Below are 27413 nucleotides of genomic sequence, written 5' to 3'. Positions count from 1 at the left end.
TATTTTCTAGAATCTCTCTTTTCCTACTTATGCTTTTAGTCAATGGTAAAATATTTTGGATAATTATTATTTCTCCTGAGGAATACACTCCCATATGATTTATGAGAAATCTTTTAGACTCTTCAGATATCTAAGTTTATGTATATGATAAACACATACACATATGGTACCTTAGAGAGAGCACTGATTCTGGAGCTAAAGGGCCTGAGTTCAAATCCTCCTCTTTTGCTATCTGATTTTGGTCAAGTCACTTAACCTCCTTTGCCATCAGTTTTCTTTATAAAATTAGAGGGATGAATTAGATGGCTTTTGAGTCCCCCTCTGTGAACACACTCACACCCACACAAAGACTTAACGCAGAACAACAGGAATGTATCATGTACGAATGATGTGTAAGACACTGTTTTACATCATGAGTTTTTAGCCTTTATTATGTCTCATGGACCCCTTGGCCAATCTGTTGAATCCTATGGGAGCCTTCTCAGAAAGATGACGTAAAATGGATACCATAAAATGCATAGAATTTTTAAAGGAAACCAATCATATTCAAATGCAATTATCAGAGAGAAAGAAGAAAGAAGAAAGAAGAGAGAGAAAGAAAGAAAGGAAGGAAGGAAGGAAGGAAGAAAGAAAGAAAGAAAGGAAGGAAGGAAGGAAGGAAGGAAGGAAGGAAGAAAGAAAGAAAGGAAAGAAAGAAAGAAAGAAAGAAAAAGAAAGAAAGAAAGAAAGAAAGAAAGAAAGAAAGAAAGAAAGAAAGAAAGAAAGAAAGAAAGAAAGAAAAAGAAAAAGAAAGAGGTTTAAGGATCTCAGGTTAACCCTCCTCCCCCCTTTTCTGGTTCTTCATATACAAAGGCAAAATAGAATGTGGTCCTTGCCTCAAGAAGCTTTGTATTCTAATGGTGAGATGCTTCAGGTGAACAGATAAGTCCAGTGCACAATTAACTGGGGAAAAGAAAGAGCCCATCATCATGATGGGGATCAGAGTTTATCACTCCCCCCAAAAAGCATAAATAAAAAATAATTTCCCTTTGCAGATGGCCAATTAGCTGGTTTCTTAGGGAGGTAAGGGAGGAAGGAGTGGGATACAGATATGGGGAACAGCCTGTGAAGATGTAGGAGGTAGAATATCAAGTTAAAGGAACCCCAAGTAGACCAGGTTAGCTAGAACATTGAGCTTATAAAGGAAAAAAAAATCATGAATAAGCCTGGAAATAGTAGTCTGGGGTCAGATCACCAAGGGCTTTTAAATGCTACTCTAAGGAATTTGTATTTCATGGGAATAATTTCTGTCTCTGTGTTGCTTTGATGTTGTGCACAGTTTTTAGACTCTGGGAATCCTGAATGATAAAAGAGTTTCATGGGGACTGAAGGAGAAAATGAGGCAGGAGGTATGATCCAGGCTCAAATTCCGCTATCCCCTAACCCAGAGATGTCAGAGAACATTTGAAAGGTATTCAAATATGTGCAGCAGAGGAAAGACAAATACAATGTTTCCCCCAGATGTTACTGGAACTTTGACACGTTAGAGGAACTCAGACCTTCAGTGATTCATATGTTGTGGGTTCATTTATTTAATTGAGTTCTAACTAAACATATAAGGGCACCTGCTTATTTGATGCTTTCCTCCTCCCTCTGCTTGGATTGTGCTTTGTTTATGTGTGTTTAGTTGCTAATATTTATTTTCTTCCAGGTGTTTGTTTATGTTACACACACACACACACACACACACACACACACACACACACACACGCACACACACACATTTTGATTGCATTTATACAATGTGACTGAAACACCCCTAGCCACATCATATCTTCTGAAGCTAAAAATACACCTCGCCCTTGCCTAAAAACATCTGGGAGGAGCTACTGTATTTCTCCAAAACTGACAGTGATTCTTTTCTGCCTTTAACATGAGTTTTCTGGCTCTCTGAGGTGGCCCAATAGATAGAGCACTGGGCCTGAATTCAAGAAGATCTGAGTTCAAATCCAGTCTCAGACATTTCCTAGATGAGTGAACCAGTTGTCTACCTCACTTTCCTCAACTGTAAAATGGGTCTAGTCATAATGCTTCCTTCCCAGGGTTGTTGTGAGGATCAAATGAGATCGTAATTGTAAATCACTTTAGCACAATACTTGGAACATGGTAGGCATTTATTAAATGTTTGTTTCCCTCCTTTTCTTCGGGGTTTTTGAAGATGACAACAAGAACGGTAGTAATTCTTCAGCATCCATCATAGAAATGTGGATTGCTCCTGTTCCCATCACCATTGTCAAAAACACTGAAGAAAAGAAAAATGTTTTTCTCCCCTACGATGGCTGAGAAGGAGGCCCTTGGGATGCAGGATCTTGATTAAATAGTCTAGCCCTGAATGACCTGTCAAAGACCTTTAGGACGGGCTGCAGAAACAAAGACCCTCCCTGTTTGAAGTGACCTCAGCAGCCAATTTATCTAACCCCTACATGGAAAAGAATTCCGAGCACCATCTACCCAGCCAGTGGTCATCCAGATGTTACTTAGAGGTCTCCAGTGAGGGACAATTGATCACTACTTTCCAAGAAAGAACAGTTTGCTCTTAAAGTCAAATTATGAGGAATTTTATTCTTCCTCTAAGCCCTGACTTTCCTCTCTCCATCTTCTCCTCACTCTTCCAAGTTCTGCACTCTCAGACAAAATACAAGAACTCTTATCCCTAGGTCACATGCCAGATGTTGAAATACTTAAAGATGCCTACCATGTCTTCCCATCTCTCCTTTTTCTTCCTGGAGGTGCAATGCCTACTTAGACTGTTGGACCTGGAATCAGGAAGACTTAGGTTTGAATCCTGCTACAGACACTGCAGACAAGCTGAGCAAGGCCTTATCATTCTTAGCCTATTTCTTTATCTGTAAAATAAAGGTAATAATAACAACACTTAGCTCACAGAGTTATTCTGAGGATCATATGATATAACACATGTAAAGCTTTCTACAAACCTCAAAGTGCAATATAAATGTTATTATTTATGACAACAGCAGCTATAATTTTCTTCTATACGCTCAATACATGCAGTTTGTTCAACATGACATATTTTTGAGGTCATTAGCCATTCTATTTAACTTCCTTTGGTTTCTTCCCAGGATATCAATGTTCTTCTAAAATGTGCCACCTCAAACTGAACACGATATTTAGATGGGTTATGTCAAGGACAGAATACAATGGCACCCTTATCTCCCTAATCTTGAATGCTATTTTTCTCCTAATAATCTCTAAAACTGAATTAGCTTTTTGCTGGCCATATTCCTCTGTTGTTTCCTATTAAGCTTGTCACCCACTAAAAGCCCAAGAATTCCCATATGAAATATGAATATATAAGCCCCATCTTGTATTTGTGAAATTGTGTTTTGTAACTTGGGTGGCAGACTTTAGGTTATCGCTATTTAATCATATTAGATTTGGCTCAATGTTTTAGGCTTGGTCTAACATGCCAAGATCTTGTTGGATCCGAATTTTGCCATCAATATCTTAACTATCTATCTCTTCCAGTTTTTAATTAGCAAATTTGATAAAACAACATTCTATGTCTTTAATCATCAATAAGAAAAAAAAATTAGATACTACAGGACCTAGCACAGAGTCCTTACTTCCCAGTTGGACATTGCTACCATAAGTGACCACCCTTCAAGTCAAGGTAGTTTCAGCAAATGTGTCAGATTATAAACCCCTCAAGGAATTGTGCCTTATCTTTCTGTTCCCCAGAATCAAATGCATTACACCTAGGTGATATGTGGTTATTCAATATTTATTGAGTGGACAAGTGAGTGACTGAATGAATGTTAGCCCTGGATTATGGAAGAGCTGTCTTGTCTGGGCTTTATAAAAATAGTGTTGATGCCTTCAATGTTGTTTAGGCACAGTGAGAATATGCTCACTGCATGTGATCAGATAATTTTGAACATTTTGAAGTTTGAGAAAGGGGATGTAACCTTAATAACAACAATACCTTACATTTTATAGCACTTCACAGTAACAAGGTGATTTCTGTCCATTATCTCATTTGCTTCTTCAAGCAACTCTGTGGAGTTGAGAATGACAGTATTGTAATTAACATTTTAGAATGGAGGAGCCTGAGGATTAGAGAAGATTAGGAATCTGCACCCCAACCATAGCTCCTGAGTGGCAAGGCCAAGATTCAAACCTGATTCTTCCCCCTCCCTCCATCCCTCCCTCCCTTCCTTCCTTCCTTTCTTCCTTCCTTCCTCCCTCCCTTCCTCTCTCCCTCCTTTTCTCCCTCTCTCTCTCTCCCTCCCTTTCTTTCTTCCTTCCTTTCTTTCTTTCTTTCTTCTTTCTTTCTTCTTTCTTTCTTTCTTTCTTTCTTTCTTTCTTTCTTTCTTTCTTTCTTTCTTTCTTCCTTCTTTCTTCCTTTTAGTTCCTTCCTTCCTTGCTATCTTCTTTCTTTCCTTCTCTCTCTCTCTCTCTCTCTCTCTCTCTTTCTTTCTTTCTTTCCTATTTTTCCTTTTAGTTTCTTTCTTCTTTCTTTCTTTCTTTCTTTCTTTCTTTCTTTCTTTCTTCTTCTTTCTTTCTTCCTTCTTTCTTCCTTTTAGTTCCTTCTTCCTTCTATCTTCTCTTCCTTCTCTCTCTTCTCTCTCTCTCTTCTCTCTCCTCTTCTCTCTCTCTCTTCTTTCTTTCTTTCCTATTTTTCCTTTTAGTTTCTTTCTTTTCTTTCTTCTTCTTTCTTTCTTTCTTTCTTTCTTTCTTTCTTTCTTTTCTTCTTTCTTTCTTTCTTTCTTTCTTTCTTTTCTTTTTCCTTCCTTCCTTCCTTCCCTCTCTCTCTCTCTTTCTCTCTTCTCTCTCTCTCTCTCTCTCTCTCTCTCTCTCTCCTCTCTCTCTCTTTCCTCCTTTCCCTCCCTCTCTTTCCTCCTTTCCTCCTCTCTCCCTCCCTCTCTTTCTTCTAATAGTATTTTATTTTTTGTAATTACATGTAATGACAGTTTTTAATATTCATTAAAAAATCTTTAGTTCCAAATTTTCTCCCTCTCCCCCCTCCCTAAAAAGAAAAGAATTTTAAATGGATTATATATATGCAATCATGTAAAACACATTTCCCTATTAGTTCTGTTGTGAAAGAAGGAACAGACCAAAAGCAAAAGAAAAAAATACAAAAAAGATAAAGAAAGTGAAAATAGTATGCTCTGATCTGCAGTCAGACTCCATTAATTCTTTCTCTAGATGTGTGAAACATTTTCCACCGTGAGTCCTTTGGAATTATCTTGGATCATTGCATTGCTGAGAAGAGTTAAGTCTATCATAGTTGATCATCACACGACCTTCTATTACTGTGTACACTGTCTCCTAAACCTGGTTCTTTCGATCTCCAATCTATCCAGTTTATTTTCCACTTTGTCAGGTTTCCTCCTTTGAGCTGTGTAATAACAAAGAAAGGTGTTTAATAATAAATAAAGAAAAATAACAAAGAATAACTTGGTTACCTTGAAGTTAAGCTATGTCACACCTCATATGCAATAATGTCTCATAAACAAATACAGATAGTGGAAATCCTGTGACTATTAGAATGTTTTAATGCCTGGTATAACTGGACATTTTAATATTTGTCCTATTCTAATACATTTATCTAAAACAACATTCAGGGCAGCTATGTGTTGCAGTAGATGGAGTGCCATGGAGTCATGAAGACTCACCTTCATGAGTTCAGATCTGACTTCAGACACTTACTAGCTGTGTGACCCTGGGCAAGTCACTTATGCTTGTTTGCCTTAATTGCTTCATCTGTAAAATAATCTGGAGAAGGAAATGGCAAACCACTGCAGCATCTCTGCCAAGAAAATCTTAAATGGGGTCATGAAGAGTCAGCCATGAATGATAATGACTCAACAACAACAACAACAGAATTCAATAGTCAGATTAAAAACAACACCTTGAGTAACCTGGCCTGCTCCTTCTAAAAGCTGCCTCATAGAGTTGTTCATTTCAATTAATGGAGAGGTAAAGGGGATGTGGCTGTCCTTTCACATCAGCAAGGGCTGAGGAGTGGGATCAAAGTTAGTTTTATTTACATAGAGTCCCCAGTGGGCTGTTAATTACCAGGGTTTCAAATCGGATGGCATTTGAAATAGAATATTGAATTACACCTGTGTTTGGGGTCAGTTTATCTACTGATATGAAGGTAAATTTGCGGCAGGAAGGAAAGGGAGGAAATGAAGTTAGAGTTCTTCCCGTATTAGATGGAGGGATGGTCTTTTTGTTAGGTTCCTTAGGGATTTGTGCACTAGGTTAAGCCATTAGGGAAAAGAAAACTTCAGAAATCTATAGCAAAAGCAGACCTCCAATTATGCTTCAAGCAGATTTTTAAAAAAATGTCATCTTAGACTTGTTAATATAAAATACAGTCTGTACGCTTATGTACAATGTTGCTTCAGTGAATACCCAATTTGGTGCAAAAGGAAAAATGGAATAATTTTGTTTTTTCTATCCTCAATTGATATCCTAATATTTGGCCTGATATTTTGAATTGCAACTGTAAATTGAGGACATAAATGTTGATGTGGGCATACATATTTATTTTATATTTGTTAGTGGTAGAGATATCAGTTTGGGATATTCAAAGGAAAAGGTGTGCGATATATTTCCTAGTGACAATTCCAGTAAAAAATACAAGCTCTTTGGTTATTATCTCATTGTCTTCTACTTTGGATAGCTTCCCTGTGGTTCTGCCTTGCTTCCTAAAGCTTTGCAAACATTCACCTACTAGACTTCTGCAATTTGGGGACAGACTTCAGCAGTTGGTTCCTCACCCCCCCCAACTCTTACCCCTTAAAGACCAAAATTGCAGAATTCATTTTATCTGGGAACCATAAGTTTAAGAAATCAGGCATTTTGAACTCATGTTGCCCCAAGAATCAAATGGTTACAGCTCTTCTACTTACAATGTGGTCACAACTGGCTAACAAAATGCTGTCTGCCAACAAAACTGTTGTACTATGGGTAATCTGCTGGTAATTAACCTTGTAAGCTTATTCTTTAAAAAACACTTGTATGTAAACAGAATGGAAGCTCAATAGAAACAAGGGTGGAGTGTTTATTTAGGAGGCAAGTTAAACCCTAGTAGCTATGAGAAGGGTTGTAAATCCTTGTGGACTATGCACGGAATAGAAGTTAGCAGCAGATTGCTCAAATATTAACGTACCATCAAGGGGGAAAGATTTACTAATGGACACAGAGCTAATAAGTGGCGAGGTTGTATTTCAAACTCAGACCACGCAAACTCTAAGATTCTTTTCACTATGTACCACGCTACCTATAATTTTCTAAACAAGTTACTTAGATGCATGCGTTGGAATGCAGTGTGTAAAAACCTTAAGATTTTTCTTATTGACATACAGTGCTGAGTTTTAGGGCCTCTGGTTGAAACAGAATTTGTCATCCTGGACATAAGAAAAAATAACCAAGATCATGATGAGTTCAGACAATGGCACCTAGAAGAAAAGATTAATGGAACTATATTTAAATGACAGAAGAGTTAGCTGAGGTTTTTGAATAAATGTTAGATAATAGTTTTTGAATATATGTTCAATAATAATTTTTGAAAATTTAAAGTGATATTATAAGAATGTTGGCAAGTGTATTTGCTGCCACTGAAGACAGTGTACCAAAAAAAAAAAAAGGTCTGCTATGGCAGCAGGAAGCATAGGGAGGGAGAGGGATATGAGACATTGGAATAAATTACCAAGGAAGGCTAAGGAAAATCCCTCTGGGAAGATTTCTATTTTTTTAAATTTTTTTTTTTTTTTTGGCTAGGCAATGGGGTTAAGTCACTTACACAGCTAGTAAGTGTTATGTGTCTGAGGTCAAATTTGAACTCAGGTCCTCCTCACTCCAGGGCGGCTGCTCTATCCATTGCACCACCTAGCTGCCCTCATCTATCTTTTTTAAAGGAAAGCAGCTTTTTTCCCCCCAAGAAACTTTGCATAATTAAAGGCATGAGGCAAACAAACAAATAAATAATAAATAAATAAATGGATAAACAAATAAATAAATTATATCTATATCTATAACATATATATACATACATATACATGGATATATGTGTATATATACACATGCGAATATACATATACACATAATATGCACAAGTATACACATATAATATGATATACACACCTATATACATACACATGTACATATACAAGCAATAGAAATTTTAATATATTCACATACATGCATCTATGCATGTATGTGAATATACATGTATATACCATTGCCTTCTTGCCTTCCATTTGTGTTTCATAGTTCTAGAATTCTGTGACATTCCTAATGTGCTTTGTTCTTCCATACAGAAGGGAAAGGATGCCATTTGAAAAACAGGATGATAACATCTGATGGAAAAACCACTTTACGTCTCCCCTTTAAAAAAAATGTGTAAAGGGTATTTCAGTGTGTTGAAATGTAATGTTCTGGTAAACTTGGCTTTATAACTCAAAAGTCTTCCAGAAGACAGACTCGTATAGAATTCTATGGGCATGATGTTACTAAGGGACTAATTCAGTGTAAATTAGGAATGATACAAGTTCTAGATTTAAAGGGCAAAAAGATTAAGGTTAAAAGGGGGAAAATTATTCCCTCCTGATTAGAATAATTATAATCATTGGTTTCATGCTGACAGTTTAAGAAATGAACTATGTATTTTTTTTCTTCTTTCTCTTGTGACTTTTGAGGTACATAAAAACTTGTATTTCTGACCATGTCATATTCTAGCAACTTAATGCCTTCTTTTGGGTTAGTCTAAGGGCAGTCACATATCTCCATTAGGTGAAAGAGAAGCTCCTGGAAAACGTTAAGTTGTTTTTAAAGGCTTTTGACATAAAACTTGGCCCAATATGAGAACTATTTAGTTTTTCACTAAGACTGAGTTTGTGTTCAACTCAAAGGTGGGGAACAAAACAGATTGTTGAAAAATGTATCTTATTGTACCTAGGTGTTTGCATCTCTTTAAATCTCATAAGAATAGAGACTAAATGGTGCAGTGTGAAGTACACCAGATTTATAGTCAAATGACTTGGAATCAAGAAATCTGGCTCTGTCACTTGCTAGTCAGGTGAATCTAGTCAGATCTGATAATATCTCCGAGCCTCATTATTGTCATCTGCAAAATGGGACTTTGTGTCTCTTGTTTCATTGACTTGTTCAGAGAGTGATTTGTAGATCATAAAATGATGGATAATAAGATCACAGGATCACAGATCTAGAGTCAGTCAATGAACATTTATTAAATTCCTCCCACAAGACACTCCATCTCATGACTCCTGGCATTCATAGAACAGGTTAGGAAAGGCTTTGAAAGCTAACCAGTGAGTTTTATAATTCATCTTGAAAGTAATAGGGAACCATTGGAGTTTATTGAGTAGAGGCATGGCATAGTCAGACCTGTGCTTTTGGAAGATCACTTTGACTGCTAAATGGAGGATAGATTGGAGTAGGGAGAGACTTGCAGCTAGGGGATCAACCAATAGGCTATTGTTATAGTTCAGAAGTAAGACAGTAAGAGCCTGTCCCAGGTTGGTGACAATGTCCAAGGAGAGAAGGGGGCATATGTGGAAAATATTACAAAGGTATATTTGACAGGCCTTAGCAACAGATTGGGTATGGGGAGTGAGAGTGAGGAGCTGATGTTGAAATCACAACCCAGGTTGTGATCCTGGGTGATGGGGAGGATGGCAGTGCCCTCAACAGTAACAGGAAGTTAGGAAGAGAGGGGATTTTGGGGGAAATAATTAGTTCAGTTTTGGATGTAGTGAATTTAAGATTTTTTATGGGGCATCATCAGTTCAAGATGTCCAACAGGCAGTTGGAGATGTGTGTCTAGATGTCAGCAGACAGGTTAGAGTTGGACAAGTTTTGGTTTGAAAATAATCAGCAGAAGTGATAATGGAATGAATGCATGGAAGCTGATGAAATCGCCAACTGACAAAGTATAGAGGGAGAAGAAAAGAGGGCCCAGGAGAGAGCCCTGTGAGGCACTCACTGTGAGCTTTAGAGCTGAAGGTGATTTCAGAGGCCATCCAGTCCAACACTTTTATTTTATAGGTGAGGAAGCTGAAGTCAAAGGAGATTAGGCGACACAAGTAGTAAGCATCAAAGTTGAGGTTTGAACTCAAGTCCTCTGCCTTTAGAGTCATCTCTTTCCTTTTCTTTTTTCCTCAGCTAATAAATATTTTTCTCTCTCCCTCTACTTACCTCTTTTCATTAAAAAAGAGGAAAATAAAAATATTTTAAAGTAAATATGCATATTTAAACAAAACAAATTTCCCCATATTTTGTTATTCAGTTGTTTCAGTGATGTCCAACTCTTTGTGACCCCATTTGGGGTTTTCTTGGCCGAGATACTAGAATGGTTTGCCATTTCCTTCTCTAGTCATTTTACAGATGAGGGAACTGAAGCAACAGGGTTAAGTGACTTGCTCAAGGTTACGCAGTTACTGTCTGAGGCTGGATTTGAACTCAGATCTCTCTGACTCTAAGACTGGTCCTCTGTCCACTTAGCTGCTTTGGTGGTGAAGATGGGATTTCCCCATTGGCCATGTCCAAAAATGTATGTCTCATTCTATATCTGGATTCCCTCACCACTATGTCAGCAGTGGGCAACATTCTTCATCATCAGTCCTTGAGAATCATTGTTGGTCATTGCATCGATTATAATCTTTCAAAGTCTGCATTTAACAATGTTGTTATTGTACAAACTGTTCTTCTGGTCTCGTTCGCTTTGTTATAAATCAGATTATACTTATCTAAGACCTGAGTTAAAATATGATCCCAAATACTTTCTAACTAGATAACCTTGGGCAAGTCACTTAATCTCTGCCTGCCTCAGTTTCCTTTTCTGTAAAATGGGGATAACAATAGCACTTATCTCCTAGGGTTATTGTGAGTATCATTTGATATAACGTGCATAAAATATTTTGCAACCTTTAAAGTACTATATAAATACTAACAATTCTAGTTATTTCCAGGTTTCTTTGAAACCGTCTCTTATTTTTTTTATGGCACAATGATATTCCATTACACTAATACGCTATAATTTGGTCAGCCATTCCTCAGTTCCTCCCATAGTTTCCATTTGTTTTCCATACAGAAAAAAAAAACAACCCCACAACCCTCCTCCCTCCCCCATAAATATCTTTTTACATGTGGGTCCTTTTTTCCTTTCATTGATCTCTTCAGGGTATAATCCTCATAGTGCTATTGCTGGGTCAAATAGTATGTATAATTTAGTAACTTTGCATCATGGTTCCAAATGACTTTCCAGAATGGCTTTGCTGACCCACAGCTCCACTAACAGTACATTAATATGGCTCTTTCCCATAGTCCCTCCAACATTTATATTTTCTTCAACTTTGCTAATCTGATGAGTTTGAGGTAAAACCTCAGATTTACTTAATTTGCATATCTCTGACTGTTAATGACTCCCCCCCACCACACACATAGATATTGATAGCTTGGATTTCTTCCTTTGAAAACCACTTGTTCTTATCATTTGACTATCAACTAGGGAAAAGTTCCTGAACCAGTTATATTTCAATTGCATCAGTATTCACGATTAGCTCTTTTGATAAAGAGTTTATAGAAATAAACATAATTGAGTAGAAAACCATGCTCTTCTCTTTAGGGAAGCTTTGCTGTTGAGACCAGAAATTCAGACCCAAGGTAACACTATGCATTTAATTGTAGTCATAGTGCATAAGAGGAAGTAAAATGCCCTTTGACTGCTGGCCTTGAAAATTTGTACCTATTTAATGGAAGTAAACAACACATACTCCCCAAGTGCTATTTGAACAATTCAGTCAATGAATTAAAAAATGAATTTAGCTTAAGTTAGATGTTATAGTGGCATTTATTTCCATAATAAACTTTCCTTAAAAATCAACTCTTTAAAATTTTTTAAAAAATAAAATGTATTATGATATTAAAATATTTAAAATAAAATAAATATGATGTTAAAAAGCAACCTATTTTACTTTTCTAGGAAATTAGTAATATTGGCAAAGACCATCAGATTTGGGGTTCAGAAAACTTGGATTCAAATCTTTTCTCCATTACTTACCATCTATATGACCCTAACCTTAAACCTCTATGGGTGTCTGTTTTCTTATCTATAAAATGAAGGGGTTGCTCTCTAGGGTCCCTTCAGGCCCTAAATCCTATTACCCTATGAGCTCAGATTATCAAAATGGGTATACATAGCTCCAAATGAAATGGATTGTGGATAATGGTCTGGCTAATTGATTTCAGACAGTCAAAAAGAGCTGTCTACATTGATCAGATTAACTGGGGAATTGCCTCTTTCCCACTTCACTTTCTGCTGAATAGACTGTTCTCTACTCATCATTTGTAAGTTAAACTGGAAGATGCATATTTTGCATTTCAAAAAAAAAAGCCATGTTGACAAGATCTAATATCGATAAAATCCCAGCATATGAATATTTATGGCAAACGTGCAGCCTTATATAGATCTCCTGCTGCCTCACAAAGAGCTTCACTCTTTGGGACTTTTCACCACCAAGGGAAGAAAGTTTTCCTACCGATTTGTGCCTGAATCCCAAGAAAAGCGTTAACAGACGCCCACTGCATTAAAAAGGGACGTAGACATGCATTAAATCCCTTATGTCTTACTTTTTAATGATGCAATTGTGAATTATGTTCTTGTTGCATTTGTAATTAGAGGCTGGAGCAGATGGTGAAGACTTATTTTAAAGTGATGTGTCTATTAAAATAAGCCACACTGCCAAGTGATTGCTCACTGTAACAGCAGCTTTATGCCCCTGAAACCCTCCGAATCTTTGTTGATGTGCACTTGATTACCACAGCTGATTACATATCTGCACATATTTGCCAGAGAATGTATCAGGGATCTTTGCTATGTGAGATACTTTATTTCAAAGTGTGCGTTACTACAATTAGAGATAATGAAGCTTTCAATGAATTATTCAGGCCCACCCTTGACAAAGGGAGGGTACTGATTTCCCTTTTCAATAAAATTCCACATGAATCTCTCTAAACCGTGGAGGCTGATTCTCCCCATGCAAAGAGGGAAGCCTGGGTAGTCAGCATGAGGTTTATTGGTTGTAGAGGATGTGTGTGTGTGTGTGTGTGTGTGTGTGTGTGTGTGTGTGTGTGTGTGTGTGAGAGAGAGAGAGAGAAGCAGGGGAGGGGTGCTTTATAAAGGCGGTCCCCAAAAGGAGAAAGAGTGAAGAAGATATTTAGGACAGGCCCTGTCTGTAAGCAGAAGGAGTGACTTCCTACAACATCCTTCATTGTGATCAAGGTCTCATCTCCCCACAATTCTCCCTCACTCATATGCTCTGGAACTATCCATTCCTTCTACCTATATCCAAAATTTTCATGTTAAAGCCACTCCTTTAAGTAAAAAAATCCACACTAAATGGAAGAGTATCCTTTTCAGAAAGCCATTACGGGCTTGTTTTCTGAGAAAGCAGGGCAGGGAGGGCCTTAAGACATCTTTGATGACCAGATATACTCATCTCTTATGAAGCACAGAATTCAGTTCTGAGAGGATGGGTTACACAAGAGATGTGTATTAGAAAAAGGAGAAGGCCAGATGCATAATCCCAATGGCAGAAAAGTAGGCAGGGAGGGAAGATGAGGTGGAACAACGGGTGGAATACCAAAGTGAGTAATTCTGTTTGTCTACAGAGAAGCATCGTGTACTAGTGTATGGTTAAGTAGATAGAAGGGTGGCCATGGAGTCCGGAATACCTGAGTTCAATCTCAGATATGACACATACTAGCTGGGTGACCTTGGGCAAGATATTTCAGCTTTCGGCACCGTAGGCAAATCTCAAACTCTAGAAGTTAGAGGAAAGTTACTGATCCACATTGATGGAATGTTCACACAGAGAGTTCTTTAGAAGACGCCTTCAGGGACTTTACCTCATTCTATCTTTATAACCCTTGAGGTACATAGTTACTGTTGTTTTATAGATGAGGAAATGGAAAACAGAGAAGTCAAGAGCTTCCTTTAAAGTCACACAGCTAGCAAATGGTGGAGCCAAGATTCCAATACAGATCTTTTCATCCTAAGTCCAATCTAAGTCTACTCCTGGGATACTGTGGATAGCGAGAACAAAGATATCAATTTAGCATTAGCAGATCTGTTTTTTCAAGCCTCCATGTTGTGATTAAGTAGCTGTTATGTAAGTTAATTTTCTTTTTTTTAAATAGTATTTTACTTTTTCCAATTTCATGTGAAGACAAATTTTAAATTAAAAAATTTTGAGTTCTGAATTTTCTCCCTCCTTCCTTCATCTCCTTTCTTCATAAGATGGTAAACAATTTGATATGTTATATATGTGCAACCAGGTAAAACAAATTTCCATATTAGTCATATTTTTTATATATAAATTTATTTATTTTTAATTTTCAACATTTACTTCCACAAGATTTTGAATTCCATATTTTCACCCCATCTTTCCCCTTGCCCCACCCCAAGATGGCATGCGTTCTGAATACCCCTTCCCCTAGTCTGCCTGCCCTTCTCTTATCCCCTTCCCCTTCTATTTTCCTGTAGGGCAGGATAGATTTCTGTACCTCATTTCCTGTATATCTTATTTCCCAGTTACATGTGGAAACATTTTTTTTAAAACATGTGTTTTTAAAACTTTGGGTTCCAAATTTTCTCTTTTCCTCCCACCCCACCCACCCTCATTGAAAAGGCAAGCAAATCAATACAGGGCATACATGTGCAGTTATGCATATTAGTCATATTGTAAAAGAAGAAACAGACCAAAAGAAAAAAAAACAAAAAGAAAAATAAAGTAAAAATAGCATGCTTTGATCTTCATTCAGACTCAAGCAATTTTTTCTCCAGAGGTGGATAGCATGTTTCCTCATGAATCCTTTGCAATTGTCTTGGATCATTGTCTCTGAGAATAGCTATGTCATGCATAGTTGATCATCATACAATGTTGCTGTGTTCTTCCGGTTCTACTCACTTCACTTCACATCAGTTCATACAAGTCTTTCCAGGTTTTTCTGAAATCTGCCTATTCATCATTTCTTTTAGCACAGTAGTGTTCCATTACACTCATGTACCATAACTTATTCAACTATTCCCCAATTAATGGGTATCCCCTCAATTTCCATTTCTTTGCCACCACAAAAGGAGCTGCTGTAAATATTTTTGTACATGTGGGTCCTCCCCTACTTTTTTTTGATCTCTTTGGGATATAGACCAAGTAGTGGTATTGCTAGGTCAGAGGGTATGCACAGTTTTATAGCCTTTTGGAAATTGTTTCAAATTGTTCTCCAGAATGGTTGGATGAGTTCACAATTCCATCAACAGTATATTAGCATACCAATTTTCCCATAATTCCCCAACATTTATCATTTTCCTTTTCTATTATATTAGCCAACCTGATGGGTATGAGGTAGTACCTCAGAATTGTTTTAATTTGTATTTCTCAAATCAATAGTGATTTAGAGCATCTTTTCATATGACTATGGATAGTTTTGATTTTTTCATCTGAAAGTTGTTTGTATCCTTTGATCATTTATCAGTTGGGGATGTAAATTAATTTTCTATAGTAGATAGGTACTCTCTGCATTTGTCATCTGGCTTCTCTTCTTTGGGTCTTCTCTGACTGGCTTCTCCCTCATTCCCCAAGAAGACCATTATTGATCTCATTTATCTTGGGACTCTCCTCAATTACTCCCCTCTGCCTCTTGGATAAGAGGATAGGGCCATGAATTCCAAATCAACATTTAAGGAGAGAGCCCAGCTCAGACACCTCCTCATTTCTCAAGTGGCTGCACTACTTTGGGACTTCTCTGATGGACTACACCATGTGTCATGATCTTGTACTTCTCCCCACCTTTTCAGCTTCCTTTTTGTGTTATGTCTTCCTGTACTATATTGTAAGTTCCTCAAAGGCAGGGACTGTCTTTCTTCGTATTTGTATCCCCATCACTTAGCACAGTGCTTGGCACATAGTAAATGCTTAATGTTTATTGTCTTTTGAGTATAGTTTGGTAATGCTGTATTTGTGCCCTCCAAATCTGGCAAAAGCTACTAATGATGTGTGTGTTCTCCAAGTCTGGTAAGTAACTGATAAAAACTGGCTAATGTTGCTAAGAAAATAAAATTTTGATTGGTAGCTTCCTTTTATCATAAGCTTAAATAACTGATCATCAACCAGGACTTAGATATAACTTATAAATACCCTTAGCCAAAGCCATGAACAAAGCATGAGTGGGAAATGGCTGAACAAATTGTAGTACATGAATGTAAAAGCATAGTATGGTGCTGCAAGAAATGAAACACATGAAGAATTCAGAGAAGAATGGGACAATTCATAAGGATTGATACAGAATAAAGTAAGCAGAACCAAGAAAACAATGCCTGTAACAATATAAATGGAAAGAACAATAATAAAAAGCAACTGAACTAAGTGTAAAAAGGCCTTCCTGTTGCTACAGAAGAGATGAGACAACATATGTCCTTCCCTTCTTTGAGAAATTGGGCAAGCTTAGATATGGAACTTTGAGCAACCTGCCACAGTCAGTTGATATCTTGGTTAGTTTTGCATATGTGTTCTCCCTCTTCTCCTTATTTGTTACAAGGAGTGGTTTTCTGGATAGTGAAATTGGAAGAAATATATTTAGAAATGAAGGTGATGGGGAAAAAACAATAGAAATAATTAAAAACAGCAAGTTTTAGACTGAGAGGAAGAAGATCTAGGTTGGAGTCTCATCTCTGACAGTAATCAACAGGGTGACCTGAAGTCATTTTATTCAGTTCAATCAAGTTCAAGAAGCATTTATGAAGTCCCTAATATATTCAAAGAGTGTCAGATGTCCCTGAACCCCAGTTTCCCCATCTTTAGAATGGTGTTAGACTAGATTATCTAAAAGGTTCCTTCCAGTTCTAATTCCTCTGATCCCAGCTTATTAGAAGGGGGATAGGGTGACAAATATGATGGTTCTGAGATGAAGGAGGGAGGAGAGTATTCATGGATTGGCCAATTTTGCTTAGCTGAAATGAAAAAAAACCCATAAATTAGAGATTTGAGCATGGTGAAGGCAATTAGGAAGAGGTGGAGGTGAGCCAGCAGAATCATTTTACCAAATGCTTTGAAATGGGACTCATGGAGTACCTTCATATTTTAGCTCAGCTGAAAAAAAAATCCACATAATAGCTTAATGAAATACTCTCTCAGAAGGGAAAATGGAAATGTGGAAGATATAAGCAAGTTGAAGACAGAAAGAGACAATGGGTGCCATTCAGCACATTGAATCTGAAAAAATGAAAGAACAAAGCTCAAGCATGATTCATAATAACAATACCTACCATTTTACAGAGCTTTACAAACTATAAAGTGCTTAACCTAATAACAATACTGGAGAGGGAGTAATATTAGTGTTACCATGCCCGGGTTTAAAATGAAGAAACTGAGGCTCATAGATACGAAATGATATACCTGTGGCAATTGTCTGAGCTAGGACATAAATACGTCTTTTGACTTTCACTCTTATCATTTTTCCACCCTATCAGCTGCCATGATTAACAACAACAATAATGATAACATTAATTTGTTAGTTTATGTTCATTTGCAATCCATGTTCATTTTAGTATTAATGATATGTAAATTAACATTAATTTAGCATTAATTATTAATTATTAATAATATAAACAACAGCAACAATAATCTTCCAGATTACAGAAAGACATGGTCATGTGGCTAGAATTATATGCCAGGAGTTCTGTATCCTTTATAAACATGCAGATGGTATATTCCTATATTACAAATACAAATCCCTGAATTATGCCTGAGGTTTTAGAAATGACAATAATGTTCTGAAACAACAACATCCTTACAGATAGAATTGTTTCTCACATCTGTCTCGATATCACATTGGTCCTTAAAAATTTAAGAACAATGTTTTTAATAGATGTCATGTTAGTTAATATTCAAAATCTCTAGACATGGAAAAGCTTTCCAAATACAGAGACACAGTCGAAGAAATTTAAAGTGTGCAGGAACAGGACAAGGTCCAAGGAATGTTATCTACTGCTGGAGTTGAATGAAAGAGGTTTTCGGGGGTCTACAGAATATCAGCTTATGCATCAACTCTCTTATTCATACAGCCATAGATCTAGAGGTAAAGGTGACCTTGTTCAACTCTTAACCTTAACTCTTAACTTCTAATCATTCTCAAGATGTGGAAACTGAGACACAGAGAGGTTAAGGATTTGTCTAGGGTCACACAGCTAATAAATAAGCACGGTTGGATTTAAACCCAGGCCTTTGTAATTCCAAGCCCTGGCCATACCACCTCTGATGGACTTTTCTTTCCACATGATAAAGGATCAACATCTATATCAATATCTATCTACTAATAGATATGGAGACATCCGTATTGTGAAGCTGTTCCCTTTAAATCAAGTTGACTCATCAATATTTTGCCTCATTGAGCTGTTTTGTTGGGGCACACATGTTTCTACTCCTCACTAAACAGTTCTCATTCCAGAGCCAAAACATCCCTCCCTCCCAGACAGGGAGTATTATTAATGATCAGACCCATGGAATCAAGTTTTTGACCTTGTGGGCAAATGCAGCTCTGACAATTAAAAGTCTTAAGCCAGATTCTAAAATAAGACCATGGGATTGTATTTGTTTTCTTTTCCCCCTAGCCCTTGCCTCCCAGAGGTGAGATCACTTCTTTGGTCTGATTCACCTTTTCTAAAATGAAAGAGGATTAAAATCCTCTGGCTATATGGATGCAGTTGGGAATTCACCCTGACTCCATGCCGGGGAGGATCAGATGGGATCTTTGAAAAATCCTAGAAAGAAACATGTGTAGACATTCCAGTCATTAACCTGCCATTGATTGTTGCACTGATTTAATTTCTAATTAGTTCTAATTGCTGAAAACACACAGATTGCCCCCAGTGGGCTGAGTGCATCTTCCTTTCATACAGACAGAAATTGTGGGTGAGAGAGTGAACATACTATTTGTCCCTCTCCTGATGGTTTTATATTTCAAACTATAAATTTGACTGCTTTTCTTTCTGACTCCTGTCTTGTAGGTTATTGTTATGTTAATTCTGATACATGTCTTCCTGGACCTCATAAGTATATAAATCTTGTGTTCTTTTGAACAAATTGGGTGGTTAATCCTTTAATCAGCTACTGAGAGACTGCTACCAGCATAAAGAAGGCAGAGGCTCTAAGCTCAGCGATTTGAAGGTCATCATTGTTATTCATTTGGTGTTTCTTCTTGGTTTTCTTTTATTCTTCTATTAAACAATAAAGGTAGCCTCCTCTGACAGTGACCTAACAATTTCATCTAAAGCAGAGAGATTGAAATATGGTGGCAGAAAGAAGTATGGGTAGCTCAAACAATAAATGAAGATGTGAAGTGAGGTGCAAGGTGTTTTCTCTCTCTCTGTCTCTCTCTCTCTCTCTCTCCCTCTCTCTCTCTCTGGCCATTCATCTATATTTGTGAATTGTGAGCACATTCATGAGTTACAGTTGCTGGTTTGTGGTTCCATTCTTTTCACTATGCCATAACCAGCCAACTGAATATTCATCAAGCCTTTATTAAATGCCAAATATGTGCCAGTCACAGTGCTAGAAACTGAGGATATGAAGGAAAAATGGAAACTCCCTGACTTCAAGTGCCTTTCATTCTATCAGGGGAATCTACAGATACACATAGGTATATACAAGGAGATGCAAGTTAATTTGGCGGGGAGGAAAGGCTGTAGCAGCTGGAGGCAGTGATCTGGGAACCTAAAAGATTCTGCTTTAGATCAAGTCTTGAAGGACTTAGCTATCAGAGGGCAGATGTGACTATCATTCTCCCCAACCCCACCCCAATTCAGTCAATTCCAATGGTTCACTATTACATCCAAGATCAAATATAAAATCCTCTGGCTTTTAAAGCCCTTATTAAACTGGCCTCTTCCAACTTTCCAGTCTTCTAACACCTCACTCCCTTCCTAACATCCAAAGACACTGGCCACTTTGCTGTTTCTCTCACAAGACACCCCAGCTCCCAAATATCTGCATTAAACTGGCTGTCCCATAGTCTGAAATTTTCTCTCTCCTCATCTCTAGGACCTGGCTTCCTTCAAGTCTCAGCCAAAATCTCATCTTGTGCAAGAAGCCTGGTCCTCCTTCCCTCAGGGATAATCTCCAACTAACCCTTATTTGTGTCCATGGCTGTCTGCAACTTGTCTCTGACATTAGATTGTGAGATCTTTGAGGATAGGAACTGTTTCTGCCTTTCTTTATATCCCTATTGCTTAGAACAGTGCCTGGTATATAGTAGATGCTTAATAAATGCTTATTGAATTGCCTTATAAGAATCATTGCCTGAAAATACTGACTAAGGCTCAATCCCTAATAGGAAATAGAAAATAGATCCAATTATATATTTGAGGAAATTCAGATTCACAGACAGTTGCAAATGATGACAATATGATGAAAGGCATGTTTAATCAAATGATTAAAGTTAACAATAAAAGTATAAGTGGATTTGCTATAAGTTCTTACTTGCTTGGACATCATCCCTGACCTTATCCACTGTCCTTTCTCTATTAAAGTTAGTTATTACAGAAGGTAATGTCTCCGGGTGACTGACGCCAACCTTTAATTATTTCTGTTGGATTCACACCATAAGGTGCCAGATCACCCTTCAGCTACTCTAGTCAAGGATATCTCACATACCCTTTCTCCTCAGGACCAATTGAATAATGAATAGGAAAGACCCTCCATTGAATTCTTGTCCAATTTAAACCCTGCTGTGGGATTGCTTTCAAAAGGAAACATGCTACTGGATTTCATCTGGAAAAATGAAACAAAACAAGGTGTAGAGATTGGATGGAATGATAGAAATGGAGATCTGGACCTCAAAGGAGAAAAAATAATATAAGCTTTCTCCCACCGAGTGAAGCTACAGTGCTATATCAGAATCAAAAGTGCTATGCATACTTCTGTGTGATATTTTTGATCTACTGTTCCCATGTGTTTTTTTTGTTCTTTTTTGTTCTTTCTTTTTTTTTTTAAAGTTACTATGTGATATATTAACTCCTTAGCTGGTGTTCTTCAGCTCCTGAGAAGGGAGATGATAGTCACCAGGCTGCCTATGAAGAGGGCAACTGGCCCAGGTTGGAAACGAATCAGAGTCAAAGCTACCTTGCTATAGGACCAAGCTTATTAGTGACTGTTGCACTTCTGGCATGGTCAAGATAGGGAAACCCAGGCTGGTTCCAAAATCAAAGGAAACAAAACAAATAACAATCAAACAAAACCTATTCCATAAGCATTTCTGTGGCCCAAGTGATACAAAATTCATGCCACCTGCCCTGAGATACTTCCATACTGAAAGGCTCTGGTTTTATTGAAGTGGAAATTCCCTCTACAGGTGACTATTCTCTGTTTCCACTTTAATGAAAAATCTTCTTGAGATTTATGTGGGAAAAAAAAATCCATCACCTGATGCCTAGTCTTTTGATAGCCTCTCCAAACTTAGTGAAGATAGTGTTTAGAAAAAGATAAACCATCTGTGGACTGGACCCACAGTCAACGTTTTTCCAGCATGGCTGGACCTGACAGTGTTCTGCAGATGTATCCTCCAAAAATGGTGGTCACTTCTGCTGGAGCATTAAAGCAGCATTTTTAGAGGAGGAATTGGAAGAAAGGATATTCTCATAGCTATGAGGAGGCTGAGTTATAGAGGTGTATTTTAATCTAATAGAAAGGTTGTGACAGAAACAGAGGACCTGGGTTGAAATCCCACCAACCTTGGCCTTAGTTTCTACATCGATAAAATTATGGAATGGAACAAGATGGCTACCAGCTCTGAAACTCTGGTTTTAAACTTTACACTTGTGTATGGGATACAAAGTGGGGTGAGACTAGATCCCAGAAGAGATGGGATATGAACAAAAACTTATAGCAGCTTTCTTTGGATCATATGTAAGCCCAATAAGCCATGCTTTCATGAGATACTTCCCTCTAAGTATAGATATAAGAAGAAAATCTTTGTTCATTTCTTTTTGTTCATCTTGACTCTGAAGGGAGACCTAAAGCTTCATATGGAGACCACTCTGCACAAATGCTGACTCCCCCTGATTCCTACATTCATTTGATTTAGAGCTGGGAAAAAACAAACAAACAAAAACTTAGAGGTCATCCTTTCCACCCCTTTCATTATATGGAGGGAAAACAAAACAAAGCAAAACAAGGCCCAGAGATATTAAATGCCTTGTCCAAGAACAGGTAGTAAATAACAGGGTTGAGATTGGAACCCAAGTCCTCTGACACCAAGTAGAGTGTTCTTTTCCTTATACTCTTCTTTACCTTTTGTTGGTGTTGTTGTTATTGTTCAGTTATTTCAGTCCTGTCTGACTCTTCATGATCCCCATTTAGGGTTTTCTTGGCAAAGATCCTGGAATGGTTGCCATTTCCTTCTCCAGTTCATTTTATATATGAGGAAATTGAGGCAAAGAGGTTAAGTGGCTTGCCCAGGATCACACAGCTAGTAAGTATATGAGGCCAGATTTGAACCCAAGAAAGAGTCTTTCTGACTTTAGGCCCAGCACTCAATCATCTACTGTGCAACCTCGCTGTCCTGTTTACCCTTAACCCCTAACAACAATCCATCAACCAATGGAAAGAGAGCCATACACCAGTCAACAAGCATTTACCAAATGCCCAGAATTATATTAGACATAAGAAATATGAAGACAAAAATGAAATAGGCTTTGCCTTTAAGGCCATTACATTCTATTGGAAGAAGGTACTTTTATATCTTTTATATCTGTTGTGCAAATTAATTAAGACAAGGTAAAATCATTTATTATTATTCATGACAATAACAATGGCATTTATATAGCACTTTAAGGTTTCAAAGCACTTTATAAATATTATCTCATTTGATCCTCACAACAATCCTTGAAGTTAAGTGCTATTGTTATCCCCATTTTATGGATGGGGAAACTGAGTCAGACAGAGATTAAGTTTCATGCCCAGGATGACACAGCTAATACGTGTCGAAGGCTGGAACTGAAAACTTGGGTATTCCTAACTCCAGGTCTATCCACTGCGCCACCTAACTGCCTTTGTTGCCATGTAGTAAGCCGTATAATGTTTTACACCATGAATAAAGAAAACTTAAAAGTATTCCACATATGTTCCTTTTGCTGCAATCATTTATTTTTATACGATTCGGCATTGAGTTCACAGGATTTTGATGCCTATTCTTTAATTTTCCATCATGGTTACACCCTTTTCATATTGAATTTAAGCCCACCTTTGGGAAATTGTACATCTTTCCAAGTTTAGCTTTGATTAGTGTTTTTATTTTTAAACTGTGGTTTAAATTATTTGAGTTTCCAGGCATTTTCAGTTTTTGATAAATTTATTAACTTTTTATTATGTGTGGCATAACACAAGACCATGTTGTAGAAGAACATCTTGATTTGGGAGTTTCTGTAATTTGGGAACAATTGTACTTCTTGGTATATTAGTATATTTATCAGAGCTCATCATCGTCTCCACAGAGACAAGGCTTCTAGGACCACTGGCAGTAAAAATGAAACAAATGAAGAAAACGATACTCTAGATATTTCTTTAGGTTGACATCTTATAGTCTGATGAAGATGCCCAAATCTTACAGTCTTACCAGGCTGCATCTTGATGACAGCCTTGGTGTGAACTCAAATGAAAAAAAGGAGTTTCATCAGTAAAAAATTACCTTTTCCCATCTTTGGCATTATAGTCTTTGGATCATCTTGTTTATGACAAATTTTTTTTTTGGTTTTGTTTTGTTTTGGTTTTTTTTTTGCTAGGCAATGGGGTTAAGTGACTTGCCCAGGGCCACACAGCTAGTAAGTGTTATGTGTCTGAGGCCAGATTAGAACTCAGGTCCTCCTGAATCCAGGACCAGTGCTCTATCCTCCACACCACCTCGCAGCCCCAAATGTTTTTTTTCTCTGCAATGTTACCGATTTCCTCAATTACTAGTGCTCTTCCCCCATACCAACATATTCAATTACTTAGCATTTATTTATATTTATTCTCTTTTCATTTACTCTTTATGCATTTATGCATATCCTTACTGTCTCTCCCATTAGAAACACAGGCAGATAGAGATTAAGTTACATGCCCATGGTCACACAGCTAGTAAATGTTTGAGTCTTGAAATGAAAACTCAGATCTTTCTAATTGTGGTTCTAGCATTCCATTTACTGCTCCTTGCAAATAAGGATAATTTCATTCACTATGCTTGTATCTTCAGTGCCTAGCACAATACCTAATACACAGTATGCACATAATAAATAATTACAGACTCAAAGTTATGATTAGCAAATTTTATTGGTCTAAATGATGTTCTTTTTAACTTTAAGAAAACTATACTCTACTGTGGAGGAATCAAAAACAACCTAGCTTCCAGGTACTTCTGAAGGTGTTTGTTTTCTGATGTTTAGAAGGCTTAGAGGATTAGAGGCTATTTTGTAGCAAAAATTTGTCACTTCTGGTACTAGATTTTGTTTTAATCTCATTCTCCTTTGTATTTTAGGTGTGACTGATCTTGTATCCAAAGTGGGCTTAAATCAACCTTGAAATTCTTAACTTTTCCACACCAATATTTACTGTAATATCCCTAACAGTCATTGAAATGTCCTCTTTAAAAGCTACAATGTTTCTTTGGAATATCTGTACTTAAAAACCATAAGATTAAAAAAAAACCAAAAGGAAGTGAAAGAACATGTGTATGGCATGGAATCTACCTCTCAACTAATGGGAACTAATAAAAAATAGGGAAACTAGATCAGTCTGGTAAGATGTTCTGAATCATTCTAGAGTCAGTAGAAACACACAGACACACAACTATTGTTATCACAAAATGAAACTATCAACATTTTTGCTTGTTCCAAATAATTGTCATACCACTCTCCATATATATGAAATTTAAAAAAAAATTTTTTTGAGGAGAAGGCACTAGCAGCTAGCACTTTGGAGGAAGAAAGAAGAAGCCACGGACCAGGAGAGTCTTCCTGAGAGTGCCAATGAGAGCCCTAGATTAGAGAGGGCTTCCAACATCTGTCTTCATCTCCTTGAAATCCCTTTTGATCAGAGGGAATATGTTTTTCCTTAAGGGTTTATTAGTTGCATGTCTTCTACAACTAACAAAGGGATTTTAAGAGTACCTTAGACCACAATAAGTCATCTGGATTGTCTGCCTCCATCGGAAATTTTGCATTGCTGCCATTGCTTAAATTGGGCTGTTTTTTTTTTTTACCATCAGTTGAGGAGAGAAAACCAACTTTATTATAATTTAGAATAGAAGTCAAGAAAGGCTTTATTCTACAGATTGTTATGACCCAAAGGAAAGAGAAACATCAGCTGACATATAGAGATACATGTCTCTGTAGGCCAAATGGTCATAATATGCCATTTGCCACAGGTCCTTAAAGCATCCTGAAAATATTTATGCTGGCTCACAACTGTTTAGTCCCTGGCTCTTCAGAGAAAGTTCAGTGTGTTTCCTGAGGTGTTAGCATGTTGCTGGCCTTGAATATCTAAAACAGAGTGACCCTGCTGGTCTTTTAGTTGACCTTGCAGAAGAACTGGCTTGTGGTTGATAGAGAGGGTTTGGGGGCTTATTTTAAAATGACATTACTAAGGGCAAGAAAAGGAAAATATAGTGCCCTACCCTACCTGCCACTTCTGTTATCTTTTGCATTGCTTTTTTTACATTTTGAATTTGCCTTTTAAATTTAAATTGAACCTTTTTTAAAAAAAAATCCAAATCTGTTTTAACATTTTGTTTTAGAATTGCTTACTTAGATGCTTTACATATGCGTCATGAAAAGTACCTGAAATAATTTGGTCTTGGTTTTAAAACCAAGATAATCTTTGTAAAGTGCTTGGCACAGTGAGTCACATATAGCAGGTACTTAATAAATACTCATTTCCTCCCCTCTCGCCTTTGATGTTATTGATCCTTCATAGAGGCAGTTGGCTGAGTTTCAGAGTTTCAGCTTCTGGCTGGTTTACTGTTTCAATCTGTACTTGAATTTGTTCTTATCAAAAACTCTCTTTAGCAATTTGTTTGAATTTAAATAAATGAATAAACACTTAATCAAGAGCCTGCTGTGTGACAGGCATTGTGCTAGGTACTAGAAATTCAGATACAAAAGGGAGTGGGTCCTCATGCCCAAGGAACTTCCATTGTTGTAATGAGGTGTGATATTTATAGGGAAGTGAGGGGACAGCAATGGGAATTTAGGTCTGGGGATTCAGCAGGTCTGTGAACAGAACCATAGGAGAGCCAACTGCTCAGTAGCAACGGTAGCATTGATTTGATTACTGTTCCCAGAGCAAGAATAAGAATTTGGGATTGGGGTTGAGGGTGTAGCTTTTTCTCAGGGGAAGGGTAAAGTTACAGAGAAGATGGCAAGATGTCTAGGAAGATGCTGGTTTCTGTATAGCTAAATGAGATACACAGCAAGGTATGGGGCTAGGTAGAATGGGTAAGGTCAGTTTGTACTTATTTATCAACCAATCAGAATAGCTCAGTCTCTGGGTGAAATCCCAGAGGTGAGTGAATTTTCCCAGTCCTATCGATTTTACCTTCATAACAGCACTCACATACACTCTTTTCTTTTCTCTGACACTAACTATATCAGGGTAGTTTTCCTTGATAATTTCTTGAAAGATGATGTCTAGGCTCTTTTTTTGATCACGGCTTTCAGATAGTCCAATAACTTTTAAATTCTCTCTCCTGGATCTATTTTCCAGGTCAGTTGTTTTTTCCAATGAGATATTTCACATTCTCTTCTAATTTTTCATTCTTTTGGATTTGTTTTACTGTGTCTTGATTTCTCATAAAGTCACTAGCCTCCAATTGCTCTATTCTATTTTTTAAGGAAGTATTTTCTTCAGTAAGCTTTTGGACTTCCTTTTCCATTTGGCCAATTTTTCTCCTCATTGGCTTTTTGGACCTCTGTCATTTGGGTTAGTTAGGCTATTTTTTAAGGTGTTATTTTCTTCAGTATTTTTTTGGGTCTCCTTTAGCAAGCTGTTGACTTGTTTTTCGTGATTTTCTTGCATCACTCTTATTTCTCTTCCCAGTTTTTCCTCTACTTCTCTTACTTGCATCTCAAAATCCCTTTTGAGCTCTTCCAAGGCCTGGGACTGATTCATATTTTTCTTGGAGGCTTTGGATGTAGGAGCTCTGACTTTGTTGTCTTCTTCTGGTTGTATATTTTGATTTTCTTTGTCATCAAAGTAAGATAATATAGTCTGACTCTTTTTGCTCTGCTTGCTCATGATCCTGGCCAATTACTTGAGTTTTAAACTCTTTGTTAAGGTAAGAGTCTGCTTCCAATG

Source organism: Phascolarctos cinereus, unplaced genomic scaffold (genome assembly GCF_003287225.1).
Source record: "Phascolarctos cinereus isolate Bilbo 61053 unplaced genomic scaffold, phaCin_HiC Scaffold_7;HRSCAF=346, whole genome shotgun sequence".
Classification (NCBI taxonomy): Eukaryota; Metazoa; Chordata; class Mammalia; order Diprotodontia; family Phascolarctidae; genus Phascolarctos; species Phascolarctos cinereus.
The sequence above is the reverse complement of the archived record's forward strand: the minus strand, read 5'-3'. Positions refer to the sequence as shown.